We start from the raw sequence: 20,321 nt of genomic DNA on the forward strand, positions 1-20,321 counted from the left end.
CGCCACCTAGCACCCCGCAGTGCTGCTGCTCTGCCTCTGGCCCTGTGCGCCCCTCCCCCACCCCCTGCATCTGGCCCCATGTGCCAGAGTGGGGGGGGGGGGAAGCCAGCACTGCACCCCCAGCTCCTTGTGCCGCCGCCGCCTCCAATGGGCTAGAGGGGAGGGCAACGCCAGCAGTACTGGCCTTGCCCTCCCGCTTCATCACCTCCGCCATGGCAGTGCTCTGCCATCCCAGTCTATCCCCTCTGCCCGCCTTTGCCTCCAACGTGCAGGGCCGGGGGGGTGGGGGAGGGGCGAAACGAGGCCAGCACCACTGGCCTTGCCCCCCTGCTCTGGCCCCTCAGTCCCTGCTGTCATGGTGGGGCTCTGCCCTGTGTGTCTGTCTGTGCAGAGCACTCTGGTTGTTTCAGTCAGCATTGTGATTGGCTGCCGAGACAACCAATCAGCTTGCGAATAAAGCGTTATGGACGGACAGACTTATATTACTAGCCAACTGCCCATCAAGAAAGATGGGGGCCGGGGGGGGGGCTGGGATGAAGTGCCACCACCTAACCCCCCATCCTGCCACTGTTCTGCCTCTCCCCATGCTGTCACTGTTCTGCCTCTTGCAACGAGTGGGGTGGGGTGGGGGAGCCGAGGCCAACAGTGCTCCTCCCCCACCCCCATCTGGTTCTCGCTGCAGCTTGCAGGGAGTGGGGTGGGCTGGCCTCGGCTTTCCCACCCCCCCGTCTGGTCCTCACCACCACTTGTAGGAAGCGGGGTGGGGGACCCGAAGCCAGAGCCACTGGCCTTGGCTCCCCCAACCTCTGTCCAGTCCTTGGCACCGCTTCGGAATCGTGGCAGCGCTCCCCCATGCTTGAAGCAGTCTGATTGGTTGTTGACCATCAAGAATGATGGGGGGAGAGGGTGGGGATGGAGCCCTGGGCCACCCCCGGTCCAGGCCTGCTTTCCCTTCCCTTGTGCTGCTTGGGGTCCAGGCCTGCTCCCCCCCTCCCTGCTGCAGCGGTGGCAGGAAGGGAGGAGCAGGCTCAGGCCTGATGCAGGGCAGGAGCAGGCCTGAGGGTGGGGAGAAGCCGGGCTGCTGCGGCGGTGGGGCAGGGGAGAGCAGCGGGTCCGGGCCAATCTGTCAGTAGCGGGGAGATGGGAGGAGTGGGCTTGGGCTGACGTGGGGAAGTGGGGGTGGGGGAGGAGTGGGCCCAGGGCCCCCCACCACGGCAGGCCCTGCTTGGACCTGCTTCCCCCCACCTGCATTGGGCCCGGGCTAACTCCCCCCCGCGCATTAACCAGAAAGGGAGCAGGGCAGGGGGGCCAGGCCAGCCCTGCTGGCTTTTTCCCCCCCTTCTGTGCCCTCTGTTGCCACCACTTCCAGGGAGCAGGGCAGGACTCCACCCATCCCGCTCCATGCATCCCGCTCCCCCCACTCCATCCCATGTCCCCACCATCATAGTGGTGGGCTGCCTTCTGTCAGAACACTTCTTTGCTCTCTGATTGTTGTTTCCATCAGCCAATCAGAATGCAAATAAAGCGTTATAGACAAACAGACAGGTGTTGGCTTTTATAATGTAGCAGGCTTACCTCTTCAGGGCCTGGGTTGAGTCCTAGGCTCAAGGGTCTACTGTTTGATTGGTGGAGCCTGCCCACCAATCTAGAGGGAGCACAAGGGAAGCAATGCCCTGTACTATTCCGAAGGGAGAAGGCAAGGAGATAAAAGGGAGTGTGCTCGGCACACTGGAGAGAGATGACAAGGGGTGGCGAGGAGAGAGGAGCTCCGGAGACGGCCAACCTTGGGATCCCGCTTGAGCTTCCACGGTGCACGAATCAGTGCACAAGGATCAGGCTCTAGGAGCCGCTTGAGGCGGCTTCAGCCTGTGAACCCGGCAAGTGGCTGGGCAGTTGGTGTGTCAGTGTGCAGATTGGCACATGCAGACCTGGCTCTGGGAGCAGTTCGAGGCTGCTCCAGCCCCACACAGTTTGCAGATCAGAACACAGAGAATCCACCCTGGGAGCAGCTCCGGGTGAGGCCTGAGCAGCCATGCATGCAGGTCGGTGCACAGAGGACCTGCCAGGGAGCAGCTTGTGGCTGCTTGAGTTAGCCCTGGCCCTAGGCTGAGTGACTGGAGTCCCGCAGTGCGGCCTCCCCTTTAACTAAAAGAGCCCCAGTGACCAGAGCAGGGCCTGAGAAAGGGAGGACCCCTGGTGTGAGACTGGGGAACCAGAGCCTGTAAGGGTCCAGCTCCCGCAAGAGAGAGAGAGCCCTGGGCTGCCCAGTGCATGGTGTCAGGCCATCGAGGAAAACTGAAGGCACCGCTGGAGAGAGGCTTCCATGGGATCGGCCTGCAGGGGATGAGCCTTGGCTGCTTCAGAGAGGAAGCATAAGCTGCTGGGGAAGCGGGCCCCACAGGGGAGGCAGGCAGGGGAGAGGAGGGTCTGCTGCCTCCACCCTCCATTGCGGGAGGGGTGTGTCCACATCCCAGGGTCCTAAAGGGAAGGGGCTCCAAGGAAACCCCTCAGGGAGGTACTGAGTGCACTCCCTATTTTTGGTGATTGTTGTTGTGTCAAGGTCTATATAGCTATAGGTATTCTTGAAGGGAGTATTCTTGAAGGGAGTTCTTAATATATTAATCTGTATATCTGTATTGTTACTTGGTAGGCCTAGGGAATATTATTATTAACTTATTTGGGCTGTATAAGTTGATTTCCCATATGTGCTTCTCGTGTTGTAACCTTATCTATCTTGTTTAATGTGTTAATTATTATATATGTTGTAAATTATATGGTTTATGTGGATTGTGGGATATTATATGTAGTGTCATATGCTAAGCTTTATTATAAATATTTAATGTTTTATCTTAAGTATATGTATTTATTATAGTAATACATTGTATATAATCAAGCACTTGGTCTCGGTCTGGCTCTGTAGAGAGGAGAGGGAACTACTCTAGTAGCTGGCCCCTCCATCAGCACCCTGCTTGACCCCTACCACTGTCATTGAAGGACAGGGCATACCTCCTGGGTGTACCCAGGCTACAATAATATTAGAATAAACATATTCATAGACTGTGAGGTTGGAAGGGATCTCAGGAGATCATTGGGTCCAGCCCCCTCACACCAGGCAGGAAAGACAACTGGGAGTCAGGTGACCCCAGCAAGGTGACTGTCCAGTCTCCTCTTGAAGATTTCCAGGGTAGGTGACTGCACCACCTCTGAAGGGAGCTTATTCCACAGCCTGGATATCCTGACTGTGAAGAGATTTTTCCTAATGTTGAGCCTGAGGCGGTCTTCCAGGAGTTTGTGAGCATTACTTCTGGTTTTCCGCAAGAGTGCCTTGGTGAATGGTTGTTCTCTGAGCCCGTGACATATTCCCCTGATGTAGCAGTAAGCCACTGTCAAGCGCCCTCTTAGCCTTCTCTTTTTCAGGCTGAAGAGTCCCAGGTCCCTCAGCCTTTCCTTGTATGGCTTACCATGCAAATCTCCGATCATACGGGTGGCCCTTCTCTGGACTCTCTAAGGCTTTACCACGTCCTTGTTGAAGTGTGGTGCCCACACTGAATGCAGTACTCCAACTGAGGTTTAAGCAATGCTGAGTACAGTGGAAGAATCACTTCCCTAGTTTTGCTGGGGATACATTGATTGATGCATACCAGGGTATTATTTGCCCTGTTGGCTACAGTGTCACATTGCCAGCTCATGTTCATCTTATATATATGCATAATATAAGATGAACTGACACTGTGGCCATACTCATGAAAGGGACAGTAAATGATAGGAAATGTGTATGTGACTAGAAAGCAAGCTACACTATGCTCCACATAATGTAAACCTTGCTAACACCCTTATTCTAATGACCCACTTCCTTCTTGTGTCCTAGCCCTTTTGTGACAAGGTTTTTAGCAGAATTCACAAATTTGTTGGAATCTGACACTGCTGTGCCTGGAGCTCTTCTGCTATGGCCTCAAACTTGCAACCTCTGGGCTGTCAACCATACACCTTAGTGCCTGCACCACCCCAGCTCAATGACCGACTGAGACCTCCCAATTCTTTATGATAACTATTAAGTCAAAATATTTCATACTTCAGGTTCGTTTATTTAAAAAGCACTAACATTACTTACTTTCAATCAATTACCTACACCACGCTTAAATTCCACATAAAGTTCTTTTGCAGGGAAAATAAAAAGGAAGACTAAAACAACCCCAGCTTTAAAAACGATAAAATGTCACATACTTTCCATGTTGCCTTTTGATTTCCTCTGCATCAAAAATCTCTCATAAACTGCTTTGTATTACTGCTAACCTCTACAGGTTTAAAGGAACTAAAACATTACCTGAAGTCTTTAAATTCCATTATTTGACTAGAATTTTCTGCTATTCTGACCCATATTCCCTTTATTTTTTCCCAGCAAAATGAATTTTTCACATGCAAACCAATATTCCCAAATACCATCAAGGTGCTAATCCACATCTTAACTGGCAGAGATGTAGGTATTCATTTTTTTTTTTTTTTTTAAGTATAAGTCCCCATCTGAAGCTGTTAAAAATGTCTTTACAACCCTCCCCAAAACAACCCTTCCAAAGATGTATAATAGTTATCTATTTCTCTAAAGGGGCCCTAATACATACACTATCAGCATGTTTTACAAAAATGGAATCACTCTGTATTATTCTTCACAGTAATTCAACTTGTGTATTTGTTATTGGAAAAAAGAACCTTTTCATCCCATTATTTGAATTTCTTGAACATGTCAACTGGGAAGTCCATCCCACCTTTTCTTCCCAACCTGAAAATCATCCATGAAGTCTGATCTTTTGCAGCAAAGATGAATGCTAATGGCAATGTAAACCAAATATTTTGGATCTAATCAATTCTCCTTCCTGTTCAGAAACTCATTTCCTCTTAAAAGGTCATCTACAAAAATTCACATTTACTTACAGTGTAAGGCTGCTGAGAACCATCAGATCACTTGATACAATACCCTGTAATCCCAACGTATTAACATTTTACTCAATAACTTCAGATATGGGCCCAACACATGTGCCTAATAAATGACTTCCAAAAAGTCATCCAGTTTTGATTTGAAGACATTCAGAGAAGGAAAATCCACCAGTTCCCTTGGTAGTTTGTCCCAGAAGGTAATCATCTCACTGTTAAAAACTTGTGCTAATTTCTAAATTGAATTTGGTTGGCTTTAGCTTCTAGATACTGGTTCTTGTTACACCTTTCTCCATTAGATTAGAGTGGCCATTAGTATCCAGTGTTATCTCCCCATGAAGGTTCTTATACTTTAAAATCAAGGCATTTCTCCATTTCCTTTTTGATAAGCTAAACATAACAGTTCTTTAAATCTCTCATGGTAAGAAATTTTTTGTTGTGTTCAAATAATTTTTGTGACTGTTCTACACCCTGTGAAATTTTTCAGCATCCTTTTTAAAATATGTGTGTACACACACACACATATGTATGGACCCCAAACCAATAAAAGGCACTTCAGTTTCAGTCTCACCAAGGCCCTCTACAGAGCTACAGTCTCTTTCTTATCCTTATTCACCAGTCTTCTGTTTATGGGCAGAGAGGTGTGGTTGCCAGGTTGCCACAGGGAAAAAAGGGGAAAAATGCTGCGAGTGGGGTAGGGAAGGCTGGAGCAGCAGTGATCCAGGTGCGTGGAGCCTGGCTGGCAGCCAGGATGTGGCTCTGCCCAGCCAGGCTCCTATTTTGGGTGGCGCACACTGCTCCCATGTGCACCACCCTGCTTTCTTTCCTAGCACTTTTTTTTTTTATATCGGGGCTTGGCTGAGATGATCTAGTTGAGGATGGTCCTGCTTTGACCAGGGGGTTGGACTAGACAACCTTGTGAGGTCCCTTCCAACCCTCATTTTCTATGATTCTGTGTTTTCCCAGTATCTAAATTTGGCTCTGCACTGCAAATATGCAGCACAGAGAACCAAATCACATGTGCGAGGTGCATTTTACAGCACCTCAGAAGCCTTTGAGGCACTACAAAATGCATGTGCATGCTTGTGTGGACGTGGCCAAGGGTTGCATTATAGCCTACAGCATTACACTGGAAGTGCCTGTTGAGTTCTTTGTCCACTCTGGCTCCTAAATCCATTTCCTGTTTCCAGGGTATTGCCCCATTCTGTTCTGCTTTGCTTTTTCCTGGATGTAAAACTTTTCATTTAGTTGTATTAAAACACATTTCATTGGCATGATCCCAGGTTACCAAGTGGTTCAGCCTGATCTGTATGACACTTTTATCCTCATTACTTACCACCCTGCCAATCATTGCATCTTCCATAAACTTCCTACGCAGTGATTTTTTTATTTATTTCCAAATTATTGGTGATAATGAAACTCGGTGCCAGGGGCAGTTCCATTTCCAACAAGAACCCTACTAGAAACTCCTCCATTTAATTAGGATTCTCCTCTGGCAATTATTTTGTGGCATTTCTCATAAAGGTACCTGAGGAAGGGCACCTTGTGCCCAAACGACTGTATGAAGTCTCACCCAACTATACAGTTGGGCCATCAAAGGTATCACTCCAACAAATCCCTGCCATCTATCAGATAGCCAGCTGACAATTTATTTAAGGTGTGCTCTACTGATATTGTATCCTGTCCATGTTTTTCATCTGAATGTAGCTTGATACCAAACAAACCTTCCCAAAATCTAAATATATTTTATCCACAAAGTTCCCCTTTGCAACCAAAACTGTAATCTCAAATTGTGAAATCAAGTTTGCTTGACTAGACTTATGTACCATAAACAATCTTTAGCTGTATTTAAATGCATTTGTTATCTTTTTATTTCATGTATGTATAGGCCTAAAGTTAGCTTGTTCATTGCTCCATCTGCAGAAATGTCATCAGCATCGTCATGTGAAGGCAAGTAAAAGAAAGCCCCCCAATCACTTGTGCTAAAGAAGCAACTCCATTAGCTGGCAGTAATTAGCAGGCTTTTATAATCTGTAAAGGCCAACCACTAGATGGAGATATAATTGCATGCACTGGGGCACTGTATTATACATGCTTGTGGTTAGTAGTGAAGCATGTTGGGCAATTGGCATACTCATCATGAATTTTAAGCCAAAATCTCAACGAGCAAAGAACAGTTAGTACTTCCCCCCCCGCCCCCCCAGCTGTAAATTCTTTCACAATTTCATATTAGAATCTAGCTTCTTGTATCTAAATTCAGAATTTTAAATATTCCAACCAAAATGAATGGTTATATTTTTGGCCAAATTAACTATACTATGGCCCCTTACTCTTTCCATAGGGCCACTTAAAACACAGCCTCCCCTTCTCACACCACCCTTAACTGGATCCTACACCAAACAAGTTACTTTGCTGTCCTATCATTTGAAGTGCTTCCATGTTGGTCACTCTAACTAGGACGGTGTGAATAACCTTTGGGGATCAACTGTTGAAAAAAAATAACATGCAGTTTTTTTTCCCCACCCAAATGAGCAGCAACAACAACAAAAATGTTTCGAATAAAATGTTCCATTCAACCTAAAACAAAACATTTCATCTGAAGGCCCTCTTCAGAAAACCAAGGCTACCAAGGTTAGGTATTGCTTTTGAGAGGTGAATGGCAGTGGAATAACAGAGTCCCATTTTAACCAATAGCTCAGTCCTAGGATGGTAGATGACTTAGATTCAACTCCACCTTTTCCCTCCAGTCATACCTTCTGCCTGAAGGGATTGAACTGACACTTCCCCTCCCTCTTATAAGAATATCCCAACCACCAGGTTATACGTTAATCAATGAGGCAGCAGGGACTCCTAGTCTCTCCTGCTGATGCTGTTCCTCTTTCTAACTATATATTCACTGGAGCAGGGACTGGTCCTTGGGTGTCCAGGTTCCACCATCCACCTCCTGCTATCCTACTTCTTCTCTTGCTGTCTGTCTCAATGTCTATTTAAGTATTTTGTACTAATTAGAACAGTTCCAGCCAGAGAGAAACCCATCTCAGAAACCCTGCAGACCTGTGGTCAGTGTACACAGCTGCGAGATAAGTGACCGAGGTTCAACTTCTTGTTCTGACTCAGGAAGAGCCTAATTCTGACTCAGGAAAAGTCTCCCACCTCTTGTTATATGTGTAACATCTAACAGAGGCTAGAGGTTTACAGAGACAATAATGTTCCCTAGGAGCAATAATGTTCAAAAGAGAGAAGTGCTTGGGTATTAGGCAAAGAACTGGTAATAGAAATGAGACCGGAGAGGTCCTCCAGGTCACATGTCCAGATCCAGTAGTAGATTGGCAGAGATCAGCTGTCCTTACAGACAGCTCTTTAGAGAGACTTAGAATGAGTCCAGTTCTTGGCATCCACTTAATAAGCATTAGCAACAAGGTTGGGCCTTGTTGGAAATCAGAGCAGGGAAGCCAAAAACACATTAGACATGAAAGCTGAACTGTCCTCTATCTTTTGAAGCTAGTCCTGCTGCAAAAAAGGACCGTGGAGCAACATACATTAACTGTGCTCAGTGGATTGTCTCTACGGTTGTCAATATAGCACCCACCAATGACATTAAATTCGTCTCATTATTATTATTTTTCAAATGCTCAAGGATGTACTAGGAACCTCAGAAAAATATGCAAAGATGCCAAGAGAGTATAACCTAAATTGAACATGACACAGTGTCAGTGTGCCTGTCATTAACAGACAATGAGAGAAGGTGGTCAGACTGGACAGAAAAGACAGGGGTAACAACAGTAAGATCATGCAGTTGCTTAGTAAGATGTGCACACATTGTAAACTGAGTGGACCAGGTTATTACTTTTCTTACTTCCTCACTTCTCACTGGTGTGATTGCAAGAGAGTTTAAGGAGGTGGCATGGAGAACAGGTTTACAGAGGGTATATCAAATGTGATACAGAGCAGTGGAAGAATGTGTGGAAGTGACTGAAAGAGAAAGACACAGCAGATGCATCAGACAACAGCAAAGCAGCCGAGGAGAGAGAAGAAAAAAAGAGAAACTGGTTCCAGGATGGAGGTAGGCACTATGGGGCACAGGAATTGGAAGGCAAGGACAGGACACTGGATTACAATGTGCACTGTAACAAGGAAACATTGAATTTACTCAAACAGGAGACACTAACACTAATGTAATTAAAACTACTGAAAAAGAGAAACTGAAGGAAAACCAAAATGAGACAACTTTAGAGCTTTGCATGTGGATATACAACCTCAAGGGGCTGAAAGCAATCCATAGCCTACGTTTAGGATCTCCTGGACACAGACCACCTTGTTAAACTATACCTCATCATGGCATGAAGGCCTTGTGATAAGCAGGGATCTGGGGTTTTTGTTTCCCATGAAAAAACAGAGTAAACTGCGGATTTTGATTTTTACCAGAGGCAAATGCAGATTTCTCATTTTACCAGAGAAACCCACGGATTTTGCCATTTTGCAATGAGCTCCTTGCTGGCTAGCAAAGTTCCAGCCTGCAGGAAGCTGGGAGGAGCGGGAGGAGGGTGGAAAGACAGGGGGTGCCCTGTGCATAGACATGCAAGTGGTCCCAGGCAGGCTGCAGAGCAGCTCCAGCAGGTTAAGTCCATGGGAAGAGGGGGATTGAGGCCCCTGTAGGGAGGGAGCTGGGCACAGTTGGGGCTGCTGTGCAGTTAGGTGGGGCTTGGGGCCACAATGTGCAGCTGCATGGCCCCCTAGTGGGGAGCAGGATGGGGCCACAGGTGGCTCATCGGGGGAGGGGGAGGGCTGGCTCCCCATTGCTGCGTGCACTCCCAGGGGGCAGGGGGGAACCTGTGCCCCTTGGATCTGTACCCGGGGCGGGTGCAGGCTGTGAGCTCGAGCTCCTGGCCTGCTTCCCTCCCCCAAGGCCTACCCAGCCTGGCAGGCAGCTGGGGACAGGGGGGCCACACGGGGATTCCTCACTTGCCCTGTGTACAGATCTGGGCGGGCACAGGTCTCCCCTGCCCCCTAGAAGTATGCAAGGCAGTAGGGAACTGGCCCTCCCCTGGACAAGCCACCAATGGCCCCGTCTTGCTCCCCGCTGGGACCCTGCAGGTGCACATTGCAGCCCTAGGCCCCAAGCCCCAACTGGCTGGGCAGCAGCCTCAGCCTGCGCCTGCCCCGGGTACAGATCTGGGGGGCGTGGGTCCCCCTCTTCCCACTGGGAGTGCATGCAGCAGCAGGGAGCCACCCTGCCCCAGCCTGTAGCGGGGGGGAGCAGGGGCAGGGGGCTGGGGGTAGCCCTGGCAGCCCCCTCCAGCAGGGCTGAGGAAGCAGGGGCTGTGGGTGGGGAGTAAGGGGCACCAGCAGGGCCAGAGAGAGGAGGCTGTAGGGGGACCTTTAATTTTAATTATGGATTTTAGGGTTTTTAGCAGAGAATTTGTGATTTTTTTACCAGAGAATTTGGTATTTTTTATCAGGGAAAACCAGAACCCCTGGTGATAAGCAATCTCATCAAGAAGGAGCTGAGCCAAGAACTACCATACACTTCGGCTCTTAAAGAATATTGAAGTCTCAGGCCTGCAGGTGAAAAGTGCATGTTCCACCATTGTGCCACTTAAGAGTTTCAATTCAATAAAAATGATACTATGGCAGTATGGATGGATCCTGATGCAGCAATACCCAAGATAAATGTTGCTTCAGAAGAACACTGTAATGGACAAACAAATACATATTTGGGGTGAAGAGGAGATTGAAGAAAAGGGAAGAAGAAACAAAAGTGTTTCACAGTTTATTGGTAATATTTCACCCATCCTTTGTAAACCTACAATCTAAACAATCACAGACTGCTACATAAAGTAACCTGTACAACTCCAAATCATTTGCTATTAGCAACTCTTCCCTCCTTTTCTTTGCCCATAGCAGCTGCCAAGGCACTGGTTCATCCAGAAAAGAACTGAAGAGTGGTGTATGTGAAAATATGCAAAAAAGAAAATTACTCCCTCACCTTTCCATTTCTGCATAGTGTGATGAAGCAGGTAATACAGGGATCCCTAACTTTTTCTACACTAGGTATCTCCTGACCAGAGATCCTTGTTTTCCCTGATTAAAAACTGAAAATTCTCTGATAAACCCCCCAAAATCTGTGATTAAAATGAAAGGCCCCTGGCTCTGCTCATGCCCCTCACTCTCCCCCACAGCCCCCTGGCCCTGCTTGTGCCCCTCACTCCTCCCCAACAGTCCCCCCAGCCCTGCTGGTGTCCCTCACCCCCCATCCAAAGCCCCCTGCCCCCCCCAGCCCTGCCTAAGGGAGGCCCCAGCTGCCAGGACTATGGGGCCAGGGAACTGCAGTGGAGTACAACCCAGCTCCTCTCCCTGCTGCCTGATTGGATGGCAGGGGTGGCTTCCCACTGCTGCACACACTGGGGGGGGGCAGGGGGGGGGCGAGCAGGGGGAACCCATGCCCCTGAGATCTGTATGTGGGTGAGGCAGGGGTGGGGGTCCCTCCCCCCCTCCCAGGCCTCCACAGCCCAGCAGGTGTGACCCGGCATTGCAGGGAACAGCAGGGCCACATGGGGATCTCCTTGCTGCTGCGAGATCTGTGCTGCCCTGGCAACACAACCCCTGCCTGCATGGCAGCAGTAGGGGCATCAGCACTGGGTTGTGCCCCTCACTGCTGCTGTGTGGGCAGGGGACACATTGCCAGGGCAGTGCCGAGCTCACAGTTGCAAGCAGCTTCCCTGTATGGCCCTGCTGTGCTCTGTAGCGCTGGGTCACACCCACTGGGCTACAGAGGCCCCAGGGGAGGGCAGCAGGGCAGGGAGCCTGAGCCCGCAGCAGGCAGCCCGTGCCTGCCCCTTGCACAGATCTGGGAGGCGCGGGTCTCCCCTGCCTGCCCAAGAGTGTGACACAGTTTTGGGAAGCTGCCCGCCTCAGATGAGCTGTCCGTGGTCCTGTCCTGTCCTGCTCACCTCCGGGGCCCTGTGGCTGCACATTGCAGCCCTGGACCTCAAGCCTCATGCACTGCCTGGCTGGGCAGCAGCCCTAGCTCCAGCCCCAATCCTGTCCAACTCCCCCCCTTACCTATGGGAGCTGCTCTTCAGGCTGCTTGGCAGCCCTGTGCATATACATGAAATCCATGGGTTTCTCCATTCAAATGAGAAATCTGTGTTTTCCCCTGGTAAGGGAGAAAATCCATGTTTTTCTCCATTTTTCTGTGGGAAATGGAAAACCTGGATTCCTGGTCATTACCTTCCAACACTCTGGTTGAAAACTCATGCAGTATCATCATGGACCTCTGCTAGATGGAATCGCAGCTACATTGTATGTTGCAGGCTCAAACATCAGTGAACAGAATTTCTCCTTTAGTTGAGGTGATATGGTCTTGGTATGTGGGAACAAAAGATCTAAATCTGAATCCCATCTGCCAAATGATATCCAGTTGTTACTGGGATGCACCCATCATGATGGTTGCCACAAATCTGCCAAACTGTGCCTGACAGTCCATTTTTAAAATGGCCTTTTCTTCTAAAAGCCCCAACCCAGCTAAGTTTCTGAAAGGTCATCATTTAGACCATAAAACCAATAACCCACGCTCTCTTGTGACAAACCCATCATGACCGTGAAACTGTCTTCATGCTCTGCTCAGTGACTAGCTGGCAATATACACCTGACTGCACAGGGAATAAGGATGAAGCAAAAAGTCTATAAAAAGAGAAAAGTTAACAAGGAACTGCCAGTGAGTGATGAACAAGCTAGGATGATGATGCCTGGACAGAGGCCTTTAGAGGCTGGCTCAACGCTCTCACTAAGGTTTTAATTTCTCAATTGACTTTAATTAAACTCGCACATTAAAAATCTTGCCCCCTTTGAGTGGGGATTATCTGAAAGCTCACAGCTCCACCATGGAGAGACAAGGAACTGAAAAATTAGTGTGCACAATGGACAGCATCATAAAGGTAAGGGAATGTTTAGAAAACATTTTTAAAACATTCAGTTTTTATGCAATTTATGTGCAGTGGCAGTAGGCATTCTTGACTGGAGAAAACAGAGAGCAGGCTAGATCAAGTGAGGACTGGAGGTGGGTGCAGGGAAACAGAAGCAGCAGAGTGTGGCATTGAGGCTAATAGCATTGTAGCAATTTATTCACTAAAAAATGCTACACAGAGCGAGGCAGGGGTTTGTGCAGAGAGTGCAGGAGTGAAACAGCTTGAAAGATAGGGCAACTCTGACTCCAGAATGATAGAGAAAGGAGGCCATAGAAACTAAGCCCCAGTGCCCCCAAACTAATGCTCTCTATATCAAAATAGTTCCCGCTCCCATATTCAAATCTGTGGTAGAACAACAGACCCACCAAAAAAGCTGGGAGGTAATATCATTAGTGTAACAAAGGCGGTGCCAGGTATCCCCTCATACCACCCTGGGCACTGGCTTGGGGAGGGAGGGGTAAAACACAGCCACACAATTGGAGTTGCAATCATTGCAGCAACTGGAAATCATTGTTGCCCCCGTGAACCAGGCACCCGGCCATGTCCCTGAGTTGCTAGATAATACACTTGTTGAGCTACCAAGGAACCGTCTCGGTCTGGGGGGGTACTTGGTTTTATTTCCTCGTGGATGTGGGAGTCCTGTTCCTCTGGCCCCACCTACATGCATGATCTGGTAGCAATCAGAAAGGGCAGGAGTGTTCACATGTCATAAACTCCATGGAAGAGTAAGATTAATCCTGCTGGTGTTTCCAGAGTGAGGGCAATGCCACGTAGAGATGCTCTCTCCATATCACACCCCATTTACCATGTGTGCATAAGAAGCCCCCCCTAGTATCAAGTTCACAGACAGTGGAGTAGACAGCACGGTTGGTGGGAGATGGAGAGATGATTACACTAAAATGCAATTCCCCTCCACAAAACCCTGATGCTTTCTTCACCCCTCTGGCAAGGACTGATCCTGGAGAAGCCTGATCTTGCCCCGAGTATCTTTCCTCCCCTGCCTTTGGCAATCTCTTCTGTTCTCCCACTGCCACATCTTTCCCTGCCCTGGTGTCAGTTGCTAATGCACTATAATTAGCACAAGGCATCTTGCAGATAAGCAGAAAATCCCACCACATCCCCAAGAACAGAGAGTCAACGCAGAGCCAATGCATGGATGAAGGAAAAAGCATGCAAAGACCCAACAAGAAAAGGGACTAGGTAGCAGTGCCTGGTGCCTGTCTGGGCCCCCAAATGAGTTTTTTGTTTTGATAAATAAAAGTAAAGAGATAACCTGTACAAAGAGGGTGCCTCTGGCTTCATCCTACACTGAGCACACACAGAACTGGTGCAGTGACATGCTTGCATTATGACCTGTATGAGAAGACTGCTGTGACCAGAGACTTACTGAAACCAACGGGTTCTGTGTAGGCACAGAAATCCTACCATGTGGATCTACCTGCCACTCTACCTACCCACATCTTTCCCTGTTTACTCACCTGACTAGCATAACTGAAGACTTGGTGGTGTTTTTAACAGCCCTGCTTGTCACAATACCCAGCACCAATTGATTCTCCCTATACGGTGTCTGTATGACTACCAATGACGTTTCTCACTGAATGACTGCAGCGCCTGGCATTTGTGTAGCCAGCTATGTGTGTGTTTGAAAGTATATGTTTTATGTTCGGCTATGTAAACCTCCCCCATGGTTTTAAAAGCAATGGAATAATCTACTATTTAAACTCCCATCCCTTAGCAAATTCTGCAGTTGCAGAAACTAGTTGAATTTGATTAAACCTTTGGAACCCCTCCAATATTTCCAGTTATTCCATCTGTAGAAACACTCTACTGGCACTTGGCACATTTATAGCATTAACTGCCTTCTAAATCAGCAGCAGTTCTGCCTAATAATTTGGCATTTGCACATTGCCTTGTAAATTACACACCTTGCATCCTTGAGTCTGAGGTCTTTTCCCCTCCAAAACACATTACTGGTTTGCAGAAGTTCTGGAGGAATAAAAATGTCACTTAGTAGGGTTGTCCTTTGCCAAGAGAAAAAAAAATGGCATAAAGTGGGCATGAAATTAACTCTATAGCTCATGCAGGGGCAGCAGAGTGAAACCCAAGGAGACCAGCTGGCAGCTAACAGCCTATTGCCATGTGGCCCTCTTTACTGTTTTGAAGCTTGTCATTTTGCTCCAAAGTGCATTATTCTATTCAGAACCAAGCCTTTACGCTGTCAGTTGCACACTGGAAGGCCACGGGAGGGGTGTACATGCATGTGTGCAAGTGAAGCAGCTTCTCCCACTGGCCAAGCTCATGGGATAATTAAAATTCTAGAAGGGAAGTTTTTATGTTGCCTGTGATGCTACTGCCACCCCAAACCAAACACCATGCTGGGGATGACTAGCTGATCCAGATCAACTTGAAGAATACAGGGAAGCCACCCAGTCAAATCAGCAGGTGCTTCTTTGGTCCTCAGTCAGGAATGAGGAGTTGAGTGGGTCTCTAGCTACAGCCTCCCTGATTCCATGTAAGCAGTCTCACCTCTCTTGTACATCAAGATTGTTGGGGAAAACCCACCCTCCCCCACAACTTCCTGAGCATGCCACCCTCTTTCAACCTCTTCCTTCCTATCCTCTATTCACAGCCACAAACTCCTCATGTGACTGATGGTGTCTGACAGGGCAGAAAATAAAGGTCCTAGAAATCACATGCCTCACCACCAGCAGATTCAGGGAAATTCACCAATTTAAGCGCCAGCTCATGCCCTCCTACAGAAAGGCTCCGCACAGTTTCTCCCCTGCCTGCCTCTCAGATCTTGTTTACTGTTGACAGCCTACTGCTCTGGCCAGCTCTAACACTGCTTTTGTCTCAGGAATCTTTTTTCCCATTGTTACAAATCCAGGGTCACCTAAGGACTTCATGGCTGTCACTACACCACACGTCACAACCACTTGGAATCTGACGGCTGTGCTGAGGCACAACTCCGAGCTTTGTGCTCCCAGAGCTGAGGCCATTATTGCCTGAGCTGAGAAAGAATCTGTTAGTTTGCCTCTTCCCCGTGAAAAGCTCAAGACACACAGCTGAAGTGTTCCTGTCCCTGCCCGAAAAACACAGGCACACTCATGTCATGAAGAAATTTATTATTATAGTGTTTTACATTAACAACTCAAACAGTTAGTTTATGTCTCCCTCCTCTACCACTGAAAATTGACTTCAATGTTTCTATTCTTTTTTTATCCTTCCTCCACTCCATTTTAGAGTCTTTAATACATGAATTATTTCTATTTTCAAAAATGCCCGTGATGGGTGGTTACATAAACTGTGATTTACTTCAGGCAAATCTTCATCAGACTGCAAAAAAGCAGCTGTTAGAGGGTCAACAAATGAGGATCCTAAGCCCTCTTGGTTGTGACCATTTTTGTGCGTGTCACAGGGTCTATGAGCAGTCCATATCCTAAATCCCACCACATACCAATACCATATGGGTAAGATTCTGTGCTTTGCCCATCAGGGAGACAGAAAAGAAGTTACAGCTTCGGGGTGGTATGTATCTTTACTCTCCTTACACCCATATGATTATAGGCTGCTTCAAGGGAGACTCCTGATTTGACAAACAGACTCTTTAAACTGAGCTGTTGGGCTCAGCCCTGCCCAGAACCTCAATGGCATTTAATGGCAGTCCCATCCCCATGACCCCCCTGCCTTCAGCCCTGGCAGCTATGCCAAGGCTTGGGAGAGTGTCTCAGATGAATCCTGTGCCTGCAGATTGATGGCTTTAGGACCTCTTTGCTCTGTTCCAAGCCTGCTCCCTGGTATCAAGGGTCTGGAAAGAGGAACAGAGTCCAACCCTACATGCTCTGTATGGTACATAGAGCATATTGAAACTACTGAGAGAGAGGGAGAAACATGACCCAATCTCAATATTTTTATGAATAGGGCTCCAAGAGGCCACCCACTGTTGTTCCTAGAGAACACATTCTTCTGTATCTTGTATGAGAAACAGACATGTCTCACAACTACACAGCTATACTGAGCTTGATGAAAATGTCTGCTACCTCACACAAAAAAAAAATCTTTCTGCAGCTAGCAGTCAGTGATGCATACTAGATGGCTGCCTGCTCAACACAGGAGCAAAAGCGCAAACGAATCACATTACAGTCCATGAATAAAGACAGTCTTAATGTAACAGCTACTTAATGATTTCATTTTCAGTGCATTAGACAGTTTGGCCTCATTTTCAAAGGTGCGCAGCACCCATGACTTCCACTGAAGTCAACTGGAGCTCAGCACTTCAGGAAATCTTGGGTGTGCTTATGAAAGCTTCCTAGCATGAAAGGAAAAAAAGGCCCTTCTACACCCCACAGGACAGAGAGCAGATAGTAAACAGGTGTCCAAGCCCTGAAGTTCAGACCAAATCTGCATATGAACTGTCCCCCAGTGCTGGGGAGCTCTAACCTGGGATTCTGAGTCATGTTCATCTACAGCAGTACAGGAACTGCAATTTGCAATGGCCCCTGAATCATTCTTCTAGTTCATTTATAAGCAAAAACGTTGAGCCAAATTCTGCCCTCAGTTATATCCCTGGAACCCAATGACTTGTAACCGAGAGTAGATTTGGCTTCACAGTCTCAGCAGTATCTACCACATGCAGCTACAAATATGAGAGAGAAGTAGAGTCAGGGTGCAGTGAAGTAGGTTTGTCAAGACTGATTTCAGACACACTATAAGAACAAGTCAAAAAAGATGATGTCCAAGCTATGAGATAGAAAATAGGATTTTCAAACTAACATGCAGTATTATTGAAAGTTTTTATTCAGAGAGCACTTCAAAAACAGGATGTGTAGAAGAGGAAGGAGAGAAAAAGTCTATACCCATTGGACAGGACCTGTTTGGTGCTTATTAACACCCAGAATACACAGGTCACTCAGAAGAGATAAGTTAGGCAAGACAGTGGTTGGCTTTTAAAAAGAAAAGCCAGTCATGTTGGAAGTAACATCCCTCACATTTAATATCACATGCATTGTTAAAAAAATTATACCTAATTCTAAGCCAGACCAGCAGTTTCTGCCAACTGTGCACTACGGTCTATGATCTGTGCTAGGCACCTGCTTTCCCATAGCAGGCAGGAGCCCCGGTCACAAAGCAGCACTGTTATGAACAGAATCCAAAACATGATCCCTACCCCAAAAGTACTTACAATCTAGGTGAAAGAAAACAGACAATGGCTGGGTATAGATGGGCGTGTTGTCAGTAGGCAGTACCTGTCAGCCGGGTAGACAGAGTTCCCAGTTCATCAGTGGGCTATTTTTTGCCAACATGTTTGTACACATCATGGCAAAGGACAGTTTTAAGGAGGAATCTGAGGGAAGATAATGAGGTGGCTTTACAGACATTTGTAGATACAGATATGTATAGATATTTGTGGAGCACAAGGAGCCCTATAGGACAAAGCATAATAGGGCTTGTTTGAATATTTAACATGGAAGTGATGGAGACTGGTATCATGGACCAGCTGGAGACAGGAGTCAGTATTTCAGTGCTGAATAGGGGTGACAGGTGAAGGGGAGAGTGAAAAGGACCTTTGAAACAAGACAAGCTGCATGCATTTGATGCAAGAGAAAAGAAGGATCCAGCACAGAGATGTAAAGAGGAGCAATGTGGTTAAAGCAACAGGCTGGGAGATGATCTTTCAAGCAGCATTCTGAATGGATACAAGCAGGACATGACTGCATTTGTCAAGACTGGTGGGAGGGCTGTTGCAGTAATCAAGATGCAAAATGAGCGCCTAAGGCTAGGGACAGACATTCAAAAAGCCTGAGCCTGAATTGATTCAATCTTTGCAGGTTAGTCTAACTTGGCTAGGCTGAACTGGTTTGTAACTGGACAGAAATTCTCTCTGGACTGAGGCAATTCAGGCACATGCCTGTGCAGGAGCTCAGACTAGAAGCTGAGGAGTGCGAGAGCAGCCCTTCCTTCCCTTGCGCAGAACTGAGCTGAGGGGAGCATGGACAGGCCTCAGCAGAACCTCTGATTAGGGAGGACTGCCTGCACCATCCCAGGCTTTTCCCTGCTGGCTGCTCAAAGGATGAGAGTGTTGCCAGACCTCAGATCCCTGCTAGCACTGTGAGGCAAGGAGGGATGTGCAGTCCATGCATCTGTTGATGATACAGAGCTTTTAAATTTTCCTCCCTGCTTCTTTATACTGTCTGCAGCAAACTGACAGTCAAGCAAGTCAGCAGGGACCTGATAAGTGTTTATCACCTCATCAGTAAAACAACAGCCTCTCTCCATTAGTTAAAACTCTTCTTAAACAGCTTACCAGCTGACCTCTGTCTGTCCCAGTGAAATTGGAGACACACACAGACACCTCACAGCATTAGCTAGTATACCACATGCCTAGGGTCTGTGCTGTGGGAGATGGGAGGGAGGGAGTGGGGGATTCCTGCTTCAGCAGCGAGCAGTGAGGTGGAGGGTAGGGCAGGGGAAGCCAGGCAGACCCTGCTGTGTCTGCAGTCTCTGCCAGAACTGCAGCCAGGGAGCAGAGGGGAGGGACCAGCTCTGCTGTGGAACAGAGAACCCTGCCCAGCCCAGAGAACATGCCAGGATGCTGGGGGAGTCTGTTTTTATCTTAAACCAGAAAGGGGTCTGGGACAGACATTGCATAAACCAGTTTGAGCCAAATCAGTTAAGTCTGATACTGCATTCAACCAGGTTTATCTCAAACTGGTTTCAGCCATTTTCAAACTGGTTTATGTGCACTGAACATCTGTTCTGTTACAGGTTTAAACCAGTTTCTAATCACTTAAGCCAGTTTATGTGTAATGTCTGTCCCTAGCCTGAATGAGAGCTTTAATTGTGTGGATGGGTAGGAAAGGCCACAGCTTACAGTAATTATACAGAAATATCTACAAGGCTAAACCACAGATGGAATAACCTACAGAGAGGCCCCAGCTGACAACGGCATCTAGGTTATAGGTCTGAGCAAAGGGCAGCAGGGTGGCAGTGTCCACTACGCTCAGTGATGGAAGTGGGGTGGAATGACTGAGAGGGGAGAAAATTAAGTGCTGTCTTTTAGCTAGATGGAGCACTGGCTTCATTTTGAGCATGGAGAGTGTGCACTGTATCCCTGTTTTTCTTGACTCCATTCTTCTGACACTGCATTTGACAATATTCTTATTTTTATTTGAAACCTGCACCTGGGAGATGCACCCCCTCTCCCCCCAGCAACAAATCCAGGCTCGTACACACACTGAAATCAGATGCAAACTAATTACTGCCAACACCTTTACCTTCCCCCTAAAATGCTCTTTAATTTGATCCCCTAGGCATCTATGATCTCATTCCCATATGATTTTTCCTGCTATCCCTGCCTTACTTTTCCCCATCCCAAAAGTATGCAAAGACATAAATAATTATGCCAAGTTGCAAATTGGTTTATGA

The 20,321-nt window shown here is 47.6% G+C and overlaps 1 protein-coding gene across 2 annotated transcripts in view; it reads right to left on the minus strand.

Annotated features, from left to right (window-relative positions):
* The window catches only part of NEXMIF (neurite extension and migration factor), a 255,007-nt gene that overhangs the window by 55,426 nt on the left and 179,260 nt on the right, over positions 1-20,321 (minus strand). Inside the window, exon 1 of one of the 2 annotated variants that reach the window (XM_025214452.1) lies at positions 18,079-18,240. The exons of the other annotated variant lie outside the window; for it this stretch is intronic. The gene's annotated coding sequence lies outside the window, so the exon portion shown is untranslated. Of the gene's footprint in view, positions 1-18,078; positions 18,241-20,321 lie in introns of those variants that run through there. 2 annotated transcript variants of the gene reach the window in all.

The sequence above is a fragment of the Alligator sinensis genome, unplaced genomic scaffold, assembly GCF_000455745.1.
Source record: "Alligator sinensis unplaced genomic scaffold, ASM45574v1 scaffold1196_1, whole genome shotgun sequence".
In the NCBI taxonomy this organism is placed as follows: Eukaryota; Metazoa; Chordata; order Crocodylia; family Alligatoridae; genus Alligator; species Alligator sinensis.